A 23,084-nucleotide genomic window follows, 5' to 3' on the forward strand; every position below is an offset into this window, starting at 1 on the left:
GAGATGTCTGTGTGTGTGTTTGTGTGTGTGTGTGTGTGTGTGTGTGTGTGTGTGTGTGTGTGTGTGTGTGTGTGTGTGTGTGTGTGTGTGTGTAGCAGGTTATTAGTATGTACTGGTAACTTGCATAATTTGGAAAAAGAAAGTGGTAAAATGTATGTTTTAATGTCTGAGGTGAAGTAATGTTGAATTTCCTCATAGCAGTGAATACAAATTAATCAAACAAACTGCTTCATGTGCCGTTTTTGCACATTTAATTTTGAAATCAATAACAGTTTAAACTTTCTCCACTTCTGATGTGTGTGCAGATCTTCACGAGTTTTTAATTACGTTTATATTCTAAAAAAAAATGTAATTCATTTCAGAGACAAATGACAAACAGAGCAGTGTCTTCTCTCTCCAGTACAGCAGGAGGCGCTGCAGCTCTTTAGTTCGCCGATAAACCCACTAAAGAAAGAAAGAAGGAAAGAGCTCGCGTGTGATGTGTTTTGCTGCGTCCGAAACCGCCTACTACATACTATATAGTACGCGAAAAGCAGTAGGCGAGGCGAGTAGTATGTCCGAATACATAGTATTTGAAAAACAGTATGCGAAAAGTACCCGGATGACCTACTACTTCCGGTTAGATTTTGCAGTGTGCATAAGATGGACGCTTCGCTATCCCATGATGCCCCGGACGAGGAGTTATCCAACGAAGAAGAAGAGGCACGCGGCTGTTGTAGCGCTGAAATAACATGACGTGATGACGACTTATGTCACGTGATGTAGCAACATGGCGGATGTAGTACGTCCGAATCTCATTCATACTACCAGGATTCATACTATACAGTACCTACTGTTTTAACGTCAAGTAAGTAGGTACTTCATCTAATTCAGTACCTACTATACAGTATGCGGTTTCGGACGCAGCCTTTGTGTATCTTCAGTGTTTTTCTCTCTTGAGTGTTATATTGAGTGTAAACAGAGTCTTGTCTCTGTGTATTTTAGTGTTGATGATGAGAGATGAGATGTGCTGTAAATCAGTAGGAACCGATCTGTCCATGCTGGATATTGATGATTTCATCACAGAAATCTCTCAGCTGAAGAAAGAGGTGGCGTTACTGGAGACAAAGCTGAGGTTAAGAGGAGATGAAGGACTGAAGAGAGAGGTTTGTACAGCTTAAACATCCTTTACCTGTTTGACAACATCAAATCATTTATAATCTTACTCTTTGTGTGTGTTATGTTGTGAGGATGTGGTTTGTTGTGAATCTTCCACACAGCACTCCGAGCTCAGTCTAACTTTACTCTGTTATACTGAGTCAAAGCCCACAGACGCTCAGGACACTACAGTGTGTGACAGTAAACGGAGCTTACAGGAGGATCAAACCTCCACAGAGTCTCTGGATTCTGTCTGTAACGCTGGAGAACAACAACAGATCCTGCAGACCAAACTCAAGATGTGTTCAGTCAAACTCATCGACTGCAGGAACCTCATGATGAAGCTCAAAACTGAACCCACAGAAACGAAAACTGAACCCACACCTGATGGACATGAAGACAATCCTAATGATGATCATTATTTTATTCTGTCAGGTATGTCTCCTTAATTATTATTGTATTTTTACTGTTTTTATCCTCAACTGTTGCGGGCCCACACAAATTGTTTATGTAACTATTAAACCGATAGCCTACTCTAAACCAAAAATAATCTTGACAAACTATGTATTGTTGGAAAGCTCTAATGGTGTACAAGATATATCGTTTTAGATAATATTGTGGTTGTTGTTTTAACGATATGCAAAATTAGAGATGCACAATCATGATTTTTCATGGGCGATTCCGACACAGAATTTTTTTAATAGTCTTATCAAGCAACAAACAGGAAAGAATGAAAGTATTCATAAACAAGATGGTTATTTAGTATTTAACAGGCTAAACTGGGTTTTGGCTATTGAAACAATAACTGTAACCATCTGAAAACATTTAGTCCCATAACATTTTTGGTAGCAGTTTAAATTTACCTATTGTTCATAACTGACCAGCACAAATATAAATTATAACAATTGGTGAGGCTGATAAAAGACAGACAAATTTATCCAATTTAAATAAATTGTTCTATATATTTAAAAAAAATACAAAATTAAAATCTGTATTGTATACAGTAGGATTGCAGAACTTGCCATCAGCGTGTATTTTAAGCTTGTGTGTCCATGTTCAGTACTTCATGGTTATAATAATGAAATACATCTCTAGTCCTTCCATTACTTTTGGGAAGAATCTAGTACTCTCTTTAGATTCAGGTAAGCTTAACTTTTGTCCATAGTTTCTAGAAATCCTTAATAGAAATTTTTGATATGTGAGTAAATCAATTAATTAGATGCTCTTTACCACTATGTACCAACAACCACTGTGCAACTCTAACTTTATATAGCTATGACAAATGTGTTTTATATGTAAGGGATAATCCATGGCTAGCCATGCATTAAAGGATTTATTCCGGATTAATTTCTAATTGTAATCAAACTGACTGGAACTACCTGTGCATTAAAACCGTTTAATGCACAGGTAGTTCCAGTCAGTTTGATTACAGCCAATCAGAATTGAGTATTTAAACATACCATGGTATAAACACAAAGTTAATACACCCAGGGAAAGACTAGCATGTCATGGCTCAATAGCTAAAACAAACACTGATCACCATAATGGTGACTTAAAATGAAACAAATCATTAAAATTTAAGCCTAACAAGTGAATTTGCTTAAGCCCTCTGGAATATGTTAGTCAGCAGCTTTGGCTCAAACGGCTCTGCTTAGCTAAGCTGCTGTCGAATCACAACACACTAAACAAACTACACAATCAGAACTCATTACATATTTCTGAAGGAGGGACTGCATAGAACAAGAAAGACATCAGCCCGTTTTAGGACAATGACAATTGTAAATTGTGTGTAAATTGAAATTGTTTAAATTGTGTGAAAAATACTGTTTTTTTTTACAGACGAAACATGAACAAATGTTATATTTTGCACTGTAAACACAATCATAGCTTCAAAAACACAGAAAGAACAGGACCTTTAATTGGAATGACGTTAAACTAGCACAATTTAACCAAAAGGAACAGCTGTTTAATTGATGTATTTGCATTTGTATAGTATTTGGACATACTACTCGCCTCGCCTACTGCTTTTTGCCTTCTATACATATGGAAGTAGGCGGTTTCAGACAGCTCATTCTAAGGTAATATAAACAATACAGTTCATAATGTAAGGTCTTTATACACCACTGATATTGTAGTTAAGTATATTATATTGCATTTCTGTCAAGAGATCCTTCTAGAAGTTACACAACGCACCTTTAAATATAGGATGTATTTGAAGTTGTTCAGGCTTATTTGAAGTTCAGGCTTATTTGAAGATATTCAAATGTATTTCTTTCTTTTTAATTAGGCCTGCACAAAAAAGTATGATCAAGTATTTCAATTTTCTAGTCTTTATTAGGCAAAAAAATCACAAAGATTGAAACAACGAATCGCAATAGCAACAGAATCGCACGATATATTGAATTGTCACAAAAGTATCGGGATAGTATTGAATCTCCAGATTAGTGAATCGTCCCAGCCCTACCCCTTAATCTGCACTATCCAACCACGGCACTGCCATTTAGTGCAGCGAGAGAGAGAGAGAAAATAATTCACAGCACAAATGAGTTTTAATTGCGACAAACCACCATCATTGCGATCAGTGTTTGAATTTCATCAGCTAATCTGCATTTTAAAGGACACACCCAAAACAGCACATTTTTGTGTCAATTTTAACATGTTGTAATAAATTATCTATTTGGTATTTTAAGCTAAAACTTCACATGCACTCTGGGGACACCAAATATTTATTTGACATTTAAAAAAAGTCTTGTGACATGGTAGGGCTGGGCGGTATATCGGATTTAGGGGATATATCGATATGGGTTCCCGACGCGATGCGGAATTAGCCCATACCGTTCATATCGATATGGTTTAAAACAACTCAAGCGCGCATACACGCGCTCTGCGCTGCGCGAGCCCGCCCCTCACAGCAAATACGCGACATGGAGAAGCACGCAGAAACTCTGTGACGCTTGGATGCGCCTCATGAATGTGGACATTCAAAAACTGCGGCTGCATGCACTCGGAGGATTGTAATAACTGAGTTCAAGACTAAAATAAAATGTCTCCTCAACCTGCTTTTACAGAGAGATCATTGGAATAAAGTTACCGCTGCATATGTGTGCTTTCATCCCAACAACATGTCTGACGCTCCATCACAACACCTATTTATCTAATACGCTATTGCAGTTATTTCTCATCACTATTATAGCAATATCAGGTGAGTGATACTGCGTTTATATTTTAGTTCGACGGGACAAGTACGTAGATAAAACAGAAACTCCAAAGGAGTTATATTTTGTGGTGAACTTTTTCCTCAGATTCAAAGCCCAGTATAACAGCCACCCACTGCGCAAAGTGACGTCAGAATGACGTATTTTTCATGGAATTTTTGGACGTCCGAATTCGGTACATAAAAGGGGTTGTTTTGTAACGCCAGGCGACGTCTTTTTTGCGACGTCTTCTGCACGTCTAAATGTTTACATCCGTAGGACCTCCGTGTAAGGAAAAAAGACATGAAAAAAGCGAAAAGAAATGATTGTCTCTGCACTTCACCCATCCATTGCAACACCGAACGCTTCAGCCATTTCCTGCCGGCCGCGGGTTTCGAACCACCGATCTCTGGATTACAAGCCAATCTCGCTAACCACTCAGCCACAAGGCCATATGTTAATTTTGTATATAAGGCACACTTATTGCATTCATAACACGAACGCAACATTATGAGAACAGGTGAGAATATTTTCATGTTAAATTGTTAGTATGACCATATATTGTAATATAACGAACTACGCATTTAATTACAGATTTTTAATTGTAAATTTAGATGAATTTGTATATAAATAAAGAAAGCAGAAAACACAGTACTGTATAAAATAATATAGACTATTCGTAAGTATTAATCATGTTGGTACAATAATGCTGATATTTGTTAATAAAAAAATCATGTAATACAGACATAGGCCTGTCATAGACGTCCAAATGACCTCCAAAGAATTACCCAGTTCAAACGTCAAATGTTGCCCGTAAATATGACGTCCAAATGACGTCCAAAAAATTACCCAGTTTAAACGTCAAATGTTGCCCGTAAATATGACGTCCAAATGACGTCCAAAAACTTACCCAGTTTAAACGTCAAATGTTGCCCGTAAATATGACGTCCAAATGACGTCCAAAAAATTACCCAGTTTAAACGTCAAATGTTGCCCGTAAATATGACGTCCAAGTAGGGTCATGGTTGGACGTCCAAATAGTGGACCTAGTTTGGACGTTGAATAGATGTCCAGAATTGGTCATGGACCGACGGACCCAATATAGACACGATCTGCACGTCTATTCGACGTCCTGTGTTTAGTGGGCACAAACAAGTCTCCGTTATTTAATTTTATAACGTCACTTTAGAATTAGTAACGAATGATTGTGCTGCTTCAGTGAAGCCAATATAGTGAATTAATGAGATTATTATTGAGAAAAATAAGGGAGGATGTGTGTGAATTAAACAGACACTTTAAATGTGCTGAATGTGTGCGCGTTATAGTTTCAGTTTGCACGTAGCCAATCAGATTCCAGAACCACATCTGTACTATAAACTTAATTATTTTGGATCATATGTTTTTAAGTTTTGTCCATTTTTGTGACTGGAATACACTGTAAGGACAAAAGGACTGTGACACCCCCTTCTAATGAAGAGGACTGACTACTTTAGTAAATTCTGTGAACATAAATCTTAATGCTACAGACAGTTCAGTATATTAATGAGAATTACGAGATTCTAATTTTATGGATAATAATTTCAATAGTATGGGCAGGACACTTTTCTATAATTATAATTATATTATAGATTAAAGATCATATTACATGATAATGCCCATGTGCACAAAACAAAGTAAAAAAAAGAAATGATTAAGAACTTCACTGGTTTGTATATAAAGTTAACTAAACCCAGCTAAACAACTTTGGTATGACAAACATTTACCACCTATCAAGGACATGAGCATACAGTCATTTCGTGTAAGATAAAGGCTCTAACAAAAATGATTTTTTTATATGGTACTGCATGGTCTATAATTTTTGTGTTGATTTGAAGTGGAATAGATAGTTTATTAGGGAGTGTTTACAACTTTATGGTACAACAACTTCAGCCACAAAGATTATAAAGGCTTTGACTTTCAAGTAACATTTTTATCCTTTTTGTAAAAAATACCGGATATATATCGGATACCGGCATTCCTAAAAAAATACTGGGATATGAATTTTTGCTCATACCGCCCAGCCCTATGACATGGCCCCTTTAACAAATATTTAGATAGGGTTTTAGTGAAGTTGTTTGGCCACCATTATGGTGATCAGTGTTTCCTTTATTTGGGCAGTTTGTTTTTCAGTTTGAGGTATTTGGGCAGCAAAGTTTTTCAAAAACATGTTATTTGTTGTAAAAGATGTTAAAGCAAAGATTAGTAAGTAATATTGCTTACACTGTAAAAGTAAAATGCTTGCCTTTGATAGTTGAAAAGTATCATTTCTTGAATCAGCATATTAAAGTGATATATTAATAGACAAACTCATTAGACATATTATAAATTAAGCATGCTCATTAAGTCATCTTATCAACCCTGAATAGAAACACAATAAGCTAAGTTTCATGTTAAGTCTTTTCCATAGTAAACTATTATAAGGAAACGTTGTTTTAAGCATTAATCCGGTAAAAGGCAAAACAAATGTATTTATTTGTTTCATATTTCTTTCAGATGTGAGGAGTGAATTATGTTCGGATGGAGAAATAACATCCTCGTCTCGTTCCTGCATCACTGGTGGAGAGACATTGAGCTCACAGAGACATTTAGAGAGACAACACACAGAACATGAACATCATCTGAAGAAACACACCAATAAGAAACCATATCAGTGCAGTGAATGTGGAAAAACCTTCAGGGGTTCATTCTCTTTAAAGTCACACCAAACACTACACACTGCAGAGAAACCCTATCAATGTTCATACGTTGATAGGGATGAACGTTTCAGTCATAAATCTAGTCTCACAATCCATGAGAGAGTTCACACTGGAGAGAAACGTCATCACTGTGATGTTTGTGGGAAGAGTTTTACTCACAAGAGTACCTTACTAAATCATCAGAGAATTCATACAGGTGAAAAACCTTACAAATGCTCTCATTGTGAGAAGTCGTTTGCTCAGTCAGCTAACTTAAAAATCCATGAGAGAGTTCACACTGGAGAGAAACCTTACGTCTGCTCTCACTGTGGAAAGGGTTTCTCTGATCCAAATCAGGTCCGAGTACATGAGAGAAATCACAAACCTTATTACTGTAATGTCTGTGGGAGGAGTTTTGGGCAACATATTGTCTTACTATATCATCAGAGAATTCATACAAGTGAAAAACCTTACAAATGCTCTCACTGTGAGAAGACGTTTCCTCGGTTAGGTAACTTAAAAGCCCATGAGAGAGTTCACACTCGAGAGAAACCTTAAGTCTGCTCTCACTGTGGAAAGAGCTTCACTTCTCATAGCTCTTTTGGAGTTCATCTGAGACTTCACACTGGAGAGAAACCTCATCACTGTAGTGTTTGTGGTAAGAGTTTTAATAAACGTGAAGATTTAGTGATACACCAGAGAACTCATACAAGAGAAAGACTTTATTCAATTCAATTCAATTCAATTTTATTTATATAGCGCTTTTCACAATACTCAATTGTTTCAAAGCAGCTTTACATTAATAGAAGCAGTAAAAGCACAGAAAAATGACAGATAGCACAACATAATACACAATAGCATAAGCTGTCAAATTTGCTGAGGCTATGACTCGACATTATGAACGAGCGTATTACTAATGTAACGTCTAGGAGAAGAAGCTAAATTAAGCCCAAGCAGGCTACCTCCCCGGGGTAAAAAACCCCCTAGGAGAAAAAAAACAAAAACCCCGGGTTGTTGAGCCGAGGAAAAAAAAATAAAAAGTCCTAGGACTCAGTGCGAGAAGACGTTTGCTCGACGAGATTTTCTGAATACCCATCTGAGAGTTCAAACTGGAGAGAAACCGTCTGCTTGATCTGTGGAAAGAGATTTGATTTTTCTAGAAGTTTTCAGCATCATCAGAAGAGACATACTGAAGAACAAACTACACTAAAAATCATCATAGTGCCTTCTCACATGCTGGACTAGAGATGCTCAAAGCTCACTTATAGGTTACCTACTTGAAACAAAGTGTACAATTGTGTAACCACGCATAATTGCTGTTGGTCTCAGTGCATTTAGTAAAAGGGTCTCATTCCTTTAAGTTTGGGAAAATCCACCATTGACATTGGGTTAAGTGGAGATGAAGTCCACCCAGGTCTCCAACACAAATGACCTTCTGTATGTAAATGAAACCCAGATAGCATGCAACCATTGAAACAATGTTAAAAACTGTTGATTTGTCAATGTTAATTGCATTGAATCAATATCAGGTTTGCACCCTCCATTTAATATTGAAAAAATATTGAAACTTCAATAAACCATTATGGTGATCAGTGATTGCTTTAGTTAAGCCCTTGACTCTTTACATTCACTAAATTAAAGGTTAAGTTAGTATTTAGTAGGATTATTTGAAAACAGGAATTAATTTAAATATCCACGTAAGTAGGTTGTCATACAATCTCTGCCATTTAGCTTGGTTATCAACAATAGTGTTTAGTGTTTCTTTTATTGATTGTCACCATTGATAAGTTTCATAGACTGATTCATGATGTCAAAGATTGAGTCTGTACTTAACCTTCTAAGTGTGTTTTTATAATTCTGAAAATATCAGATCTGACACTGCTTACAACTAGCATATTATTTAGGTTAGTATAACAGTTCTTTCTGGTTCTCGAATCTGATTGGCCAAGAGCTCTTCCCAGCCGTCCTATTAATATTATAAATTAATATTTGGGAAACAATTGTTTGATACTGTCCTGATAACGTAACAGTAACCGCTTCGCCATTTGTATCATTCCACCACCTAATGGTCATTTTAGTATTAGTGAATGGAGGTTCTTTAAACAGGCTCATTTCTGACTGGAAAAAACTGCACACACACACAGGGTCCGAAATTAACTTTTTGGCTCACCTGCCACGGGGACTGGTAGATGAAAAAATCCACCAGCCAAGCAAATTTTTTACCGGCCAGAATAATAAACAGCCTTTTTTGTCAGATATACATGTATTTCAGTACATTTAATTAAGATAATAAGGTATTATGTTGAATACAAACATAAAAAATGTCCACAGCAAAATTTTAAATGTATAATAAAAAATCTATATATTGATCAAAATGTAATCAACTTTATTTGTAAAGCACTTATAGAAACTGTAGTTGACCAAAAGTTATGTACAGAATGCAAAAATGTCAAACAAGTAAGCACACAATGAAGACAAATGAAACATGTCAGATACAATGAATAAGAGTACATGGAAGTAAAAACAGAGCAACAAATGGTAAGACATAGATGTGAACATGAAACTAGTGCTTATAACAGTACATTTGAAGGTTTTGCTTAATCTAATTAACTTAAAAAGAATCATCCCAATGCTCACTCTCCATACCTCCATTTCTTACAAAACATACTTTTTTATTTTACTCATCCCCCTTTTTGTCGGTGAGTTTTTGTTTCAAAGGTTGCTTCACTTCCGGTAAATGTCGCCACATATCAGCTAATATGCAGCAGACTGCAGACCGCAAGTTAGCTGCAGTACTAGCTAGCAACAGACCGTCTCTAGTGCTTCAAGTCTCGCGGCACTGTTTACCTTCCGGCCCCCGAGACTTGGAGCGTAAAGACATTCTGTGGTTAGCTCACCCGCCGGGGTGGCGGATAGCCTTTTGAATTTAGTCACCAAACGGAAAATCTACCCGCATTTGGCGCTTGGCGGGTGTTAATTTCGGACCCTGGATATACACAGACGCGCTGTTTTTAAACACTCTCCATGTGTCTCATTAGTGAACTAGCTCCTGAATCAGTGTGTGAATCCCAATCGGAAGTGATTATCCCGTCAAAGATCAGCGCTCTTGGATGTAACATTAAACTTAAGTGGAGCAATATTACATCGTGTGGACGATTAACACTTGGAAAAAGGAATGAAAACAATAATTTTTTTCTGGAGTGATCTCTCTCCCCAGAACGCGAAAACACAGTGGAACTGCAGGTAAGCACTGCAGTTTTTAAATGTGGACAATTGATAATTTATTTTATCGTGATGTGACTATTAAAAAACTTTGAGATATCAACCCCTGATATATTTATGAACTGCGGTCAAGTGGGTAGCGCTTCGAAAATACACGGTCAAGCCGGCCGGACTTTTTTGGTGTGCGCGTCTATTACTGCACTTATGGTGCATTTACACAAACCGCGTTTCAGGCGTCAAAATCCACTTCTTGTGGGAGGGGCAAGTGCCATGCGGTTGTCTGTTTGCCAGATGACTTATGTTGATTCTGCATTTATCGAGAGAGTTACTGGTTTGTATTTGGTAACCTTACTAGGGGAAAATAAACGGCGCGGGTTGATAAACGTCACCTGACTCAAAAGTGAAATGTGTATGTACAACTCCCCACTGACACTCTTCCAAGCGAGGTCCTTTTTATTCTTGTCTCTAGAAATAAGAACTTGCGTCGTATAGCTCCGGGTGACTGCTTCGGACAATATCAAGCGTTCCTTCAGGTTGAATGTGTGACTCCGGGCGGGGTTGCCTAGCAGAAAGCAGGCTCCTGATTGGTTAATGTGGCGCAAAATTCCGCCAAAGTTAAAATTTTTCAACTCGGGCATCAGCCGGCAATTCACGTCAAACACAAAATGCACCATTCGCACGTACCGCGCTCAATTTGTGCCTTTGAGCATTGAGCAAGGTACGCGCGAATGGTGCTTTTTGTTAGCGCGCTGCGCCAAACGCCTCATCTGCGCCGTGGGACCTCCAGATGCGCACTTCTCAGATAGGTGTTAAATAACTAATAAAATAACAATGTTTTATGATTCCCCATAAATATGTTTTTTTAAGTATTTAAGTCACACACACGTTTAACAAAAAATAATTGTCCTCAGGGTAAAGAAAAATTTTGTAGCGTGTGAAGATTTGGATTTTTAGTTATTTTCAATAATAGAAAAAATCTGAAATGAGATCGATACATCATTCATGCATTGTGACTGTGAAGTGTCATGTGACAAGCTTGATGATGCATTATAAAATAATAGTTGCAATTAAAAAATCATTTTAAATGCTATTAAGTTGTTTAAATATCATTAATTTTCAATTCCATCATTTAAAAAAATTCTAACCAATTTAAGGTGGAACTCTGTTCCCCCTCGAAATTCACTCCCTGGACTCCGTCCCCCGGCATTCCCCCAATTTTGTTGTCACTCACAGTCTCTCTAAGTTTGTTGCCGTTTGCCGGATCAGTGTGAATTAACTTTGAAGTATAAAATGAAATTACAGCAAGCACTTATTGTATCTAGTGACAATATATTGCATAAACTGAAGTTCAAAAGGATAAACATGCAGGTGATTCTTCTTTTTGTAAAGTTTTTATATTATTTTGTTAAAACAGATATTGTTCTTTTGAAACGTGTTGTAGCTCCTATATAAAAGTTCTGTAGAATGTGCTGGAATCTTCAGGTTCAAGGCTGTTACTAATGCTAATGCTTTATCTCACAGGTCTCCAATTCATTTTTCTGGAGGTCTACAGTACTGAGATTAGTTCCAAGTTTACCGTACCCCAACACACCTGCCTGGATGTTTTACGAAGGTCACAAAGACCTTGATTAATGGGTTCAAGTTTTAGACCTCTGTTATATGCACTATTGTTTTAAGTGTAAATTTTAGTGTAAACAGATGTATAAAACCTGAGATTTTTCACTGGGTTATTTTGTACTGCTGTCTGTTGTTAAACGTTCCAACCAACCAATAAAGGCAAGACATTACCTTTTATACAATCAGATAAACTTGCTTCAGAAATCATCCATACTGAGCTGTAAAAATAGAATTTAACAAAAAATGTTGTTGGTAAAACAGAAGAAATCACAATGAGGTTTATTATATATATATATATATATATATATGACAAGATTTAAAATGTTAACAATCTTTTGTAACCTCTAACCAGCAGATGACAATATCTAGATATAAACCTGCTAAACCTACCCAGACAGAAAATATCTTCTCTACCTGACATTGTGCATTTAATCACCTGTTTGTATTCTATTTGTGATGCACACCCATAAGAATTTTTCCTCCCACTGTAAATTCCTACACATTTATTGGATATTGAACTGTATATAGGATTGCCACTTTCACCTGGCTGACCTGCCTTTGACATCAGAAACATGTTAGTCGTGCCAGAGGACTGGTCGATGAGTTTGCATTCATGCATGTGCAAATCCCCCCGGCCACAGATAGTGTAAAAATATAATTCCTCATTCATGTGGAGCTGGCCAATGTGCTCACATACTCCACTTCCTAAAGCAGTTGTATCCCCGAGTACTTGAACTAGGCACTGATCTCTGTCATTAAACATGTGATGTTCCTCTGGCAACAAAGCTTCATAAACTAAAGTAAAGCCTTTGGTGGGGAAGAAAACATACACATCATAAAAACGAGCATATTCAAAAGTATGACAGGCAGTCAAGATGTAACCATTACCCCAGTAGACACCATAGCAGGACTTTATTGTGTTTTTGTTTTGGTGCTTTAGCTTGATCCAGCATATTGGCTCTTGTGTTAATTTCAATTTATTCCAATTTTTAAACTCTGCACGTGGCTGTCCAATAAACTTTCCATTTATTAACAAAAGTGGGCCCTGAGATGACGTAAGCACGTCAATACAATCCTTCACATCTGATGTGCTCATGCAAGGAACAGCATATCCTTTATTATTTCTGTAAGAGCTGTCATCTCTGTCACCGACTGAAATGGATGAGGGGTCAGTAATCTCAGCAGCTTCTGTCTGAAACATGAAACACAACATGCAAAATGAACATGCAACATATTTGTTTTTACAGTAAGGTAGATACTTTGATAAAAATGTTCACTATCAGTTTAATTATTGATACTGCTATGTGCTGCTATTTTTTTATAATAAAAAATATCCTATATATTTCATCCCTTATATATTTCATTTATATATTCTACTTTACTGTAATTATATCATATGTTGTTATTATACCTTCTGCATATCCATAGACACGTTATTTCAGTGTAGATTAACAAGAGTCCGTTGTCAAGGTAGTGGTTTGATGAAAAATTGTCTGAAAAGACCAATTAAAACAAGTAAATCAATCAATCAAACAATAATTAGGTCTAGCTCTTAGTTCGAGTGCATGCAGTGTTGCGCAGAAAGAAAGTGCATTGGAATTTAAGATACCGCAAGAACAATTCGATGGCCTAAAAAAGCATTCTGCTCTGGAATCACTGTCGGTATACTTTAATGTCATATGACAATCAATATGCGCATCCTCTGCTAAACGTCGACTAGCTGCTTACAATAAGACTTGCCTCCATTTTGTGTCAAGAATCATTTAAAGGTGCAATTTGTAAGATATTTGCAGTAAAATCTCCAAAAACCACTAGGCCAGTGTTATATATTTTGTCCAGCTGATTACTATCAATATCTGTAATGTTTTCTACTACTTGTAAATCGTGAGAAAATTTCCATTCAAAACATTGACACGGGGCAGTGCAGTCTCCTGTCAATGACGTTAATATCCATGTGACCCTTTGTCACCGCCTTTACTGACGTAACCCACATGACCACACTGGTCGAGCTCGAAAAAATTAAATGGCGGCCAAGGAAGCGGCTGGAGCACAAATTTAGTGAAAATAAACGTATATTTTCACTTTTCAAGCATTTTAATTTCATTTCTAGCGAGAAATTAGTATTGCAGTTTTCAAATATGTGATTAGTTATCACAAAGGCGCTCTCTGTTTTTATTTAAAACACGCTGCCTTTGAAGTGCGTCGGAAAGCCTTTCTCTGAGCTGCCTTCAGGCCTCCGAGTCCGAAGTCATGTCCTCATGAGGCAGCGAGGCCACAAGTCCTCACTGCCTTGAGTTTTCGGACGCAGCCAGTGTTGTGGACAAATGCGGAACTACGCGCTTGCTTATGGACTTATGGATATCTCTGTACCGTCTGCCGCTGGTTGTGTCAGCTCCTGTAAGCGTACGGGCCAACCAAACGACCCAAGAAGAGTTTGGAACAAAACGAGGGAGGATCAATTTGGTGTTGCATTATCTGGATAGAGAGAGCTTCACGACAACATTTAACTAGACCAAGATTCTGATCCTGCTTGTGTTTTACGTGATGGGTGAGTTGTTTTGATTCGTAACCCTTCAAAAAACGTATGCTATTATATTGATGACAACATTACTGTAATCAGCGCGTCTTCCCGCGGACGATATGCACATCAAAGGTATTGTGAGACTCTGATCCTGCTTGTGTTTTACGCGATGGGTGAGTTGTTTTGATTCGTAACCCTTCAAAAAACGTATGCTATTATATTGATCACAACATTAGTGTGTAGACTATAATCAGCGCGTCTTCCCGCGGACGATATGCACATCAAAAGGTATTGTACAGCAATATAAATGGTCATTTTAAGACACTTCACAATAAGATTTGTACTGTCAGTACATTATGTGAAAAATCATTGTAGATTGTAAGTTGAAAACTTAATTCTGAGCTGTGTTTACCATCGAATTTGGACTAATACTGTAATATCAATATGACTAACAATTTCGTTTTGAACATCACATATAAACTTACATAATGAAATAAACGATGTCATCAAATGCAACATTTATAAGACTTGATTACCTTATCCATCAACGTGATTTCTCGTTCTCGTCTGATTGATGGCTAAAGTTAAAGACTACAAATCCCATAATTCCACGCTGCTTTAGAGCGTCAGTAAACAACATCATTGTTTTTGTTTGATCTGGCGCCATCTTTCGGCACATAAATACAAATTGTATCTTTAAATGAGATTTAAACTCTTATAAAAAGAGAAATAGTGCTATTTGTGGTACACAAACGGTTAACAGATGAGTCCCGGCTCCATAACTCATATCGCTATTATGATTGGCTTTTTACTTTTCTTAAGTCCCGCCTCTCTAACCTACTTCGCTTTATGATTGTTTTTGTCTTTACTCATTAAACGTGTGATGTAGGCTGCATTTGCACAGTGGTTCGAGTGTCGACTCCAGCAAACAGATACCATGTGCATTTAGGATATTTTCACTATATTTGACTGAATAAACTGGTTCTGGTTCTCAACATTAATATGGACATAAAAGTTAAATCGGCAGGGAATAAGAAAATATACATTTCCTAACAAATAATATCAACATGCAAAATAAAAAAAGAAAAGTATCTTTAAAAAGCTAGAGTAATAATTATTAATGTATTATTAATTATCAATTTGTATAATTTGTTTTATTTGTATAATAAAACAATAAAAAACAAAAATAATATTACCTTAAAATTCAGAAATGTGTGTCTCCAATGTAGACCAGTCAAAGTACAGATCCTTACTGACAATGGCTGTCACATCAGTTTAATTATAAAAGTTTTATTTCTTCTAATATGGAATTTGCAGATGGGGATTCACAAGCCATATCACCAGTAGAGGTTGCAGAAGTTATTCTGTTAAATCATTGTAATATTATGTACCTGGAAATCCACTGCAGGCCCCGAAGCACTAGGGGGCCCATCTTGCTTGTAACTTAATGTGCTGCTGCACAGACCAAGTGGCGAGCGAGGGGCAACCTTCCGATCTCTCTGATGAAGCCAATACGGAAGTGATTTAAACTGCAATTCATTGACTGGCCGCTAGAGGCTGGCTCCAAAAGGGATTCAATTCCCATAAAGCTCCATTATAAAATTGACAACTTTACAGTAGTAAATAATATGTTTACAGCCTGGTATAAAAAAAGTTTTTGGTCCGTATAGCCAGGGGCGGAGTGGGACCAAAAAATCTACCGGGAAATTTCGTATACCACCGGCCCTCCGTGGTAAAAAAAATGTCTCGTAGCCTATTTGTAGTAAAACTAGGGTAATACAAATCGTAATCAATTTGCCCCCCCCAAAAAAAAAACATTTTCATAACATTAATAAAATCATTAAATCATGGCTAATTTTCCTAAATTAGTAAATATACAAAATGATACCTGGTTGAAAGACGGAGATGCGCACCTCAATCAGCTATTACATAACATATTACGAGACCAGAGATGAATGTGCTCATAAACGGGAGTAATATGGAATAATTTGTACATCTTTGAATAACTGTAAGAATATTTCTTTTAAATATAATTTTTGTCATATAAAGTTTTGAGAGATAATAATGTTTTTTCCACGGTTATTGCTTATTTATTTTAACTTGTTTGGCGCATTACCTCAGAGTTTATTTCAGTAATATTGCTTTTTTCCCGCTAATAATAATACAATTTACATGCCAATCCTGCTTCCTTGTCTTTTTATTAATTTCATTATGCTGTAATGTTAATTTATATGTGGATATTTAATAGCATATGAGACGTTCATTGCCGTTATATAATCTCGTCTAATATTCAAATCATATCCGGAATAATGTGTGCATCTTTGAATAACTGTAAGAATACAGTTCATTTGAAAATAATTTTTGTCAAACTTTTGAGAAATAATAATGTTGTGAGGATATTTATATATTTCAGTTGAATACTCTTGTCTATTAATATGGAAATCTAATAGAAATCTAATAGTAGGAAATATAAAATGTGATACTGCAAAGTTACCCGTCTAAATTTTAATTATGATATATAGCCATATGGAGATAAACCTTTGCAAATGTGCTGATTTTATCCATTCAAGTACTGACCACCAGGCTAGAGATTTTAAACATCCTTAATCCACACTTTCTATCAAATAGTTTCCGCTTGATGGATCAATCCGACCGCATATGTACTGAAATAAACAGGTATTCGGTGACGCGGCTTTTCACATCAAAGGCCGACAGGCTATGCAATTTGGAGAGGGGCCATTCAATAATCCCCCTATATTTTTTAAAAATCCTGGCGAACAGGTTGAGCACTTTTATATAGTCTACTGTGTTGAGCAAAGAGGCTGCACAGTTTGACCAGCGGGAAGCGGCCGCACATCAGGCCGCCAGACGGGGTTGCTATATTACTTGCAATGTATTATCCATTATCAGACCGGCCCTCGCAGCCTCAAAACACTACCGGCGCACCGGGAAATGTCCCGACTCTCCCGATGGCCACTCCGCTACTGTGTATAGCCAAGTTTGCCCTTCATGGGGGGTGAAATTTTTGTAACACATCCGTTTAAATTATATTAAGCATTAAAGTTCTGCATAATTAAGGGCGTGGCCACCTGAGTGACGGTTGAACAGCCACTGCTGTCACTACAGTCGAGCTAGTCGTGTGTGGTTTCAGCAACCAGTCACCTCAGCTTCACCCACATCCTTTTTACCCATTTTCGAATATCTGCGAGAGATGCATGGTGACGGCAGGCACCGCCTACTTTAAGCTTCAAAAACAATCTTCAGACACCTACAGGCGATGTCACCGACACTACTTCCGTCTTTTTTACTGTCTATGGTGGCGAGTGATATCATTGTGCCACAAGAGCCTTTAGAAAGCATAAGAAGCTGTCTGATCTCATAATACTTTAATTGAGTTGTCAGTTGGTCTGTGCAGTTCCACATGCAGTTGACACCCTAACGACATGCGTCTTGATATATGGATATGATTTAAAACTAAATGCTAAAGTTTAAAGACAAACTTATGTTGTTTTGACAAAGTTTGGCCTGAACGTTTAAAACAGTTTGACAGAAGTTTGAGACGAGTTTACTTTAGCAGGCTACCTACCTGGCTGTTAGCATGTTTAAGTATGAAGCTTTTTAACATAAAGCTAACATAATTTAATGTGAAGCTAGCATGAAGCCAGCAAAAAAAAAGTCTTGAGAAGAGGCGTGGTGAGGGGACGATGTGCCGTTATGTTGTGTTGCGGGAATGTTATGTTCAGGACAAAAAGATGTGCTGTTGTACCAAGAGGCTAAATAATAGAGACAGTCGTTGTACGTGTGTACGAACCTCTTTTATGAATAACATGACATGGTGACAGAAAAGGGATAACTTAGGCGGAAATGCCCTGCTGCTGATGCTGTGTGTCACAACTGTGGCAAAATGGGACATTATAGCAAAGTGTGCAGAAACGCTGCAAAATCTCTGAATACTGTCACTACAGAAGATGAAGAGAGTTTATTTTTGGGAGCCGTGAATGCTGGAAAAGACCCATGGACAGTACAGCTACAAGTAAGGCAAAAAGTGTGCTTTAAAATTGATACTGGTGCTGATGTCCCTCTGCCGCTTATGGGTAAAGTGAAAGAGGAGATCGACTGTATGGAGAGGATGGGCGTAATCACAAAGATTGAGAAGCCGACTGATTGGTGCGCCGGGATGGTGGTGGTGCTCGTATTTGTGTGGATTTCACAAGGATGAATGAATCAGTTTGCAGAGAAAAGTTGATCCTGCCTTCTGTTGAGCACACTCTGGGAATGCTAGCTGGGGCAACAGTATTCAGCAAATTAGATGCCAATATGGGATTTTGGCAAGTACCACTGACAAAAGAGTCTGCCAAATACATCACCTTCATCACACCATTTTTGCACTATACAACCCAAACAGTGCACTAAAAATCTCGGCTGATGCTTCTTACTTTTGCCTGGGTGCAGTCCTGTTGCAGAAGAGCGATGCCAGGTGGTCACCAGTGGCATATGCGTCCAGGGATTGCTGTCCTACTGGTGAAGGATGCGACCGAGCCGGTACCTTTAGCCGAGATTTTTACAGCCCTTACTTCATAGTACCCAAAAGAGCGGCGGGCTGCGGTCTGTGCTGAATTGAGCACTTTAAAGAATGTTAAGAATAGCACAGTGTCAACAGATGCTTTGCACGCACATAGATTGTGTGCTCAAACACCTCGCTTGTTTAGGTCTTCAGGTCAGCTGGGAGAAAAGCAAACTTTGCCCCATACAGAGGATCTCTTTCCTCCGTATGGAACTGGATTTGGTTGAATGCATGGCACGATTAACATAAGCACGTGCACAGTCAATACTGACTTGCTCGTATACATTAAAATGCAAGACTGCGGTTCCACTGAAACAATTTCAGAGGCTTCTGGGGCATATGGCAGCAGCTCGGGCTGCTCCATATGAGACTGCTTCAGCTTTGGCTTCACCACCGAGTCCCGAGGAGAGCGTGGCACAGTGGCATGCACCAGGTAACGATCACACCGGCATGCCGTCTCACTTTCTCTCCGTGGTTAGACCCATTATTTCTCAGGGCAGGTGTACCACGGAGACAGGTCTCCAGGCATGCCATTGTATGCACAGATGCCTCCACCACTGGGTGGGGGGCCACGTACGGCGAGCTTGCAGCCTAGGGAGTCTGGACGTCACCCCAGCTGCACTGGTACATATATTGGCTCGAGTTGTGGGCTGTATATCTTGCTCTCATCCATTTTAGCAACGAGCTCCGAGGCAAAGATGTATTAGTTTGCACCGATAACATTGCGACTGTTATGTATATCATTCACCAAGGCGGTTTGCGCTCTCGTCACCTGTTGCATCTCGTCCTTCATCTCCTTCTTTGGAGTCAGAAGAATCAGAGGTCTCTTCGTGCCGTTCACATCCCGGGGTCGCTCAACACAGCGGCATATACGCTTTCACAAGCAACGCGCCCCGGGAAAAGGAGACTCCACCCATAGTCGGTTCAGCTGATTTGGAAATGTTTCGGCAGAGCGCAGATAGATCTGTTTGCATCTCCAGAGACAACCCATTGTCGCCTGTTTAATTCATTAACCGAGGGCATACTTGGTGTGGATGCACTGGCACACAGCTGGCCGCAGGGTCCACGCAAATAGGCATTACGCCCAGTGAGCCTTCTCGCACAGATTCTGTGCAAAGTCAGGGAAGATGAGGAGAGCATTCTATTAGTTGTGCGTATTGGACAACCAGGAGTTGGTTACCAGAACTTACGCTCCTCACAATAGCCATTCCCTGGCGGATTCCCCTGAGGAAGGACCTTCTTTCTTCATCATTTAAAATAGCTGCTATTACACCAGTTCTCAAGAAAACACCAGTTCTCAAGAAACTTGGTGCTGACCCTAACCATTTAGATAATTTTCGTCCTATCTCAAATTCTTGAAAAAGCAGTGGCAACACAGGTCCATGCGAATTGAATTTAAAATTCTCCTCCTCACATACAAATCTCTTCATAGTCTCACTCCACCCTACCTTTCTGACCTCTTACAGCCCCACACCCCTTCTCGAACTCATCGCTCCTCCTCATTGGGTCTCCTTCATACACCTTCTGCTCGCCTAACCACCATGGGTCATAGGGCCTTTAGCCGTGTTCGCTCGCTCTACATATCCACTCGTAACCGGCTGATCTGCGCGAGAACTGACCCGAGATTCTCACTAACGAGAGACATGTGAATCTGATTTGATTCGAGAATCTCTCAACTCGTAACCGGCTGATCCGCGCGAACTGTCTCTCCAATCAGAGCCGGAAACACTGCAGATTCGCAGATTCGAGGCTCTGTGGGCTACATAATCAGGACACAGTTTTTTCTATATTTTCTCTATATTATTATGCTAAAGTCTAAGCCGCTGTCCCGAATCCTACTCTAATTGTCCCGAAAATTATACTGAAGCAAAATCTTAATCCCCAGTCCTGAAATTTATAATGGAGCAAAATCTTGAGTAGTTATTGTCTGATAAAACATGAGCGAGGAATTTGAGTCGTTCTGCTGCCAGCCCCCGCCAGCTACTCATTGCCTGCAGCATCTTGTTTGTTTTTTTATATATATACTGTAGGCGCGCATTAAGATATGCATTGATAAGGCACGGGAGTGCTGGCAGCAGTAAAAATCTCCGCGAAATATGCTGATGTCGAGCCTCCACAACCTTGGTAGCTCAAGTGTGAATTTAAAGTTGTATTGTTTTTATTATTTTATTTAATTCATCTGATTTATCTTTTATTATTAAATAAAATAAAGAAAACTATTATTGGATGATCTAACTATTATTGATTGAAACATAAAATACTTCTACACGCATTATATCAAGAATAATACTTTATTTATACGCATAAGCACTTATATTAATATGATTGTTTCAGTTTGAGATTCATTATCTTTTATTATTAAATAAAATAAGTAAATAAAACTATTATTGGATGATCTGCCCAACCCCTCCAACAAACACAAAAATGCTTTTAAATATGAAAGATTAAACGATTGAATGTAAAAGATTATTATTGAGTCTCTTGGACATAAATAAGGACTAATTATGAGACGTTAGAAGGCGCAAAGAGCTGCATCACCTGCAGCCTGGTAAGTAAATGAATGCTTTGCTTTGAACAAATGCATCTGTTTTTAAATGTTTTTTTTTTTAATGCTACCTCACGGATTTATTGTATATGATGACTCTGTACCTGCGGATATGGTGAGATGAGAAACAATTTTAAGTAATGATTAAAAAAAACTCTTAGCTAAATAACCGCTGTCCAAAGTGCTGAAACGTGCAGAGAGCCGTTTGTAAATTCTTTATCTCCTGTTTGTTACAAATAAAGTATTTTTAGAGTACAAACCTTATCTTACATACTTGTAAATTATGTTTTGATGATATTGGATAGCCATACATTTAAAGCAATTACAAGCCTGCTTTTTACTTCCATGACTAAAAGAAAACGGGTTTTAAAGGTTTTAATAAAAAAATAACAATTTCAATACAAGTGAAAACAACACAATTATTTAACATTAATCTTAAACTGGGGATCTTCTTCCTCCGCTTAGTTTTTCAGTTTACAAAGTCCGTCATCTAAATAGGGATTAGACATAGCGCCAGCGCAACTTGCTTTTAAAGGGGATGAGAGCTGAGTCTCTCATTGGTTTACTGCACGTTGCGCCCAAAATACTTCCATTACAATAGGACCAACCCTTTTCGACCATGCGCTCAGCGCAAAAACCATTTTTCCCATCGTTAAATTAGAAAAAGTGGATTCGGACACGCCCATTTAGACGTTGCGCTGTGCGCTTTAGACAATGCGCTTAGATCGTTAAAATAGGGCCCATAAATATGATTCATACGTCATTAAAGTGTCTATTTTTTGTGTACACTCCCAAAAAAACCCAAAATGTTTTTTTTTTTTCGCAAAATTAAGAAAATAAACATGATGCACATTCTGTTCTCTCTCCCTTAGTGAACTCCTTTCAGAAATGCATCAGAAAAATTAACTGTAACTTAACCCTCTGGGGTCTGACCATTTTGGGACACTGGCAGAGGTTCGGACATGCTCTTACATTTGGTCTTTTTTCAGTTGCTTTAAAACATAATAATGGCAAGTGTCTCATAACATTGCATTCAGCACAAACAGGACTACAATATTATATGAGATATATGTATGTACATGTTTGTATTTTGTATTTTTGAGGGGAAATTGTTTATGCATGTTTTTAAAAAAAGCAAAATTTGATGCTATAAAATGATCCACAAAACCTATACTAAACATGTTTTCCCAAGACTTTTCTAAACAGAATCTAGTAGTCTAGAGTTTTTTCTTTAAAATTATGTGAAAATCATTTTGCCTACTCATTCACATAAAACAATATATTGATTTAGAAATTGTAAGACACTTTTTGTTTAGAGTGGCGGTATGCGAGAATGATTGATTCACAGCAGAGTAAACAAAAGGCTTGCATAATGAACTGCATAATGAGCCTTTAGGCAGGAATGTGAGATGGATACAGTAAAGAATTTAGAGGACAAAAGGAATATATACATGTTTGTTTGTGGTTTATTAAGAAGTTAACAATATAATTAAAATAGAAATGAAGGTCAGTGGGACATTTTCAGTTTATTTGGAAACAAACCCTCTTCAAAAACTTAACTTGTATAAAC

General features: G+C 37.9%; 1 pseudogene; it reads left to right on the plus strand.

Moving 5' to 3' along the window:
• The first annotated feature begins 437 nt into the window (after positions 1-437).
• LOC141369034 (uncharacterized) lies at positions 438-8,086 on the plus strand (annotated as a pseudogene).
• Positions 8,087-23,084: the final 14,998 nt, after the last annotated feature.

Source organism: Misgurnus anguillicaudatus, chromosome 12, assembly GCF_027580225.2.
Source record: "Misgurnus anguillicaudatus chromosome 12, ASM2758022v2, whole genome shotgun sequence".
Taxonomy (NCBI): domain Eukaryota; kingdom Metazoa; phylum Chordata; class Actinopteri; order Cypriniformes; family Cobitidae; genus Misgurnus; species Misgurnus anguillicaudatus.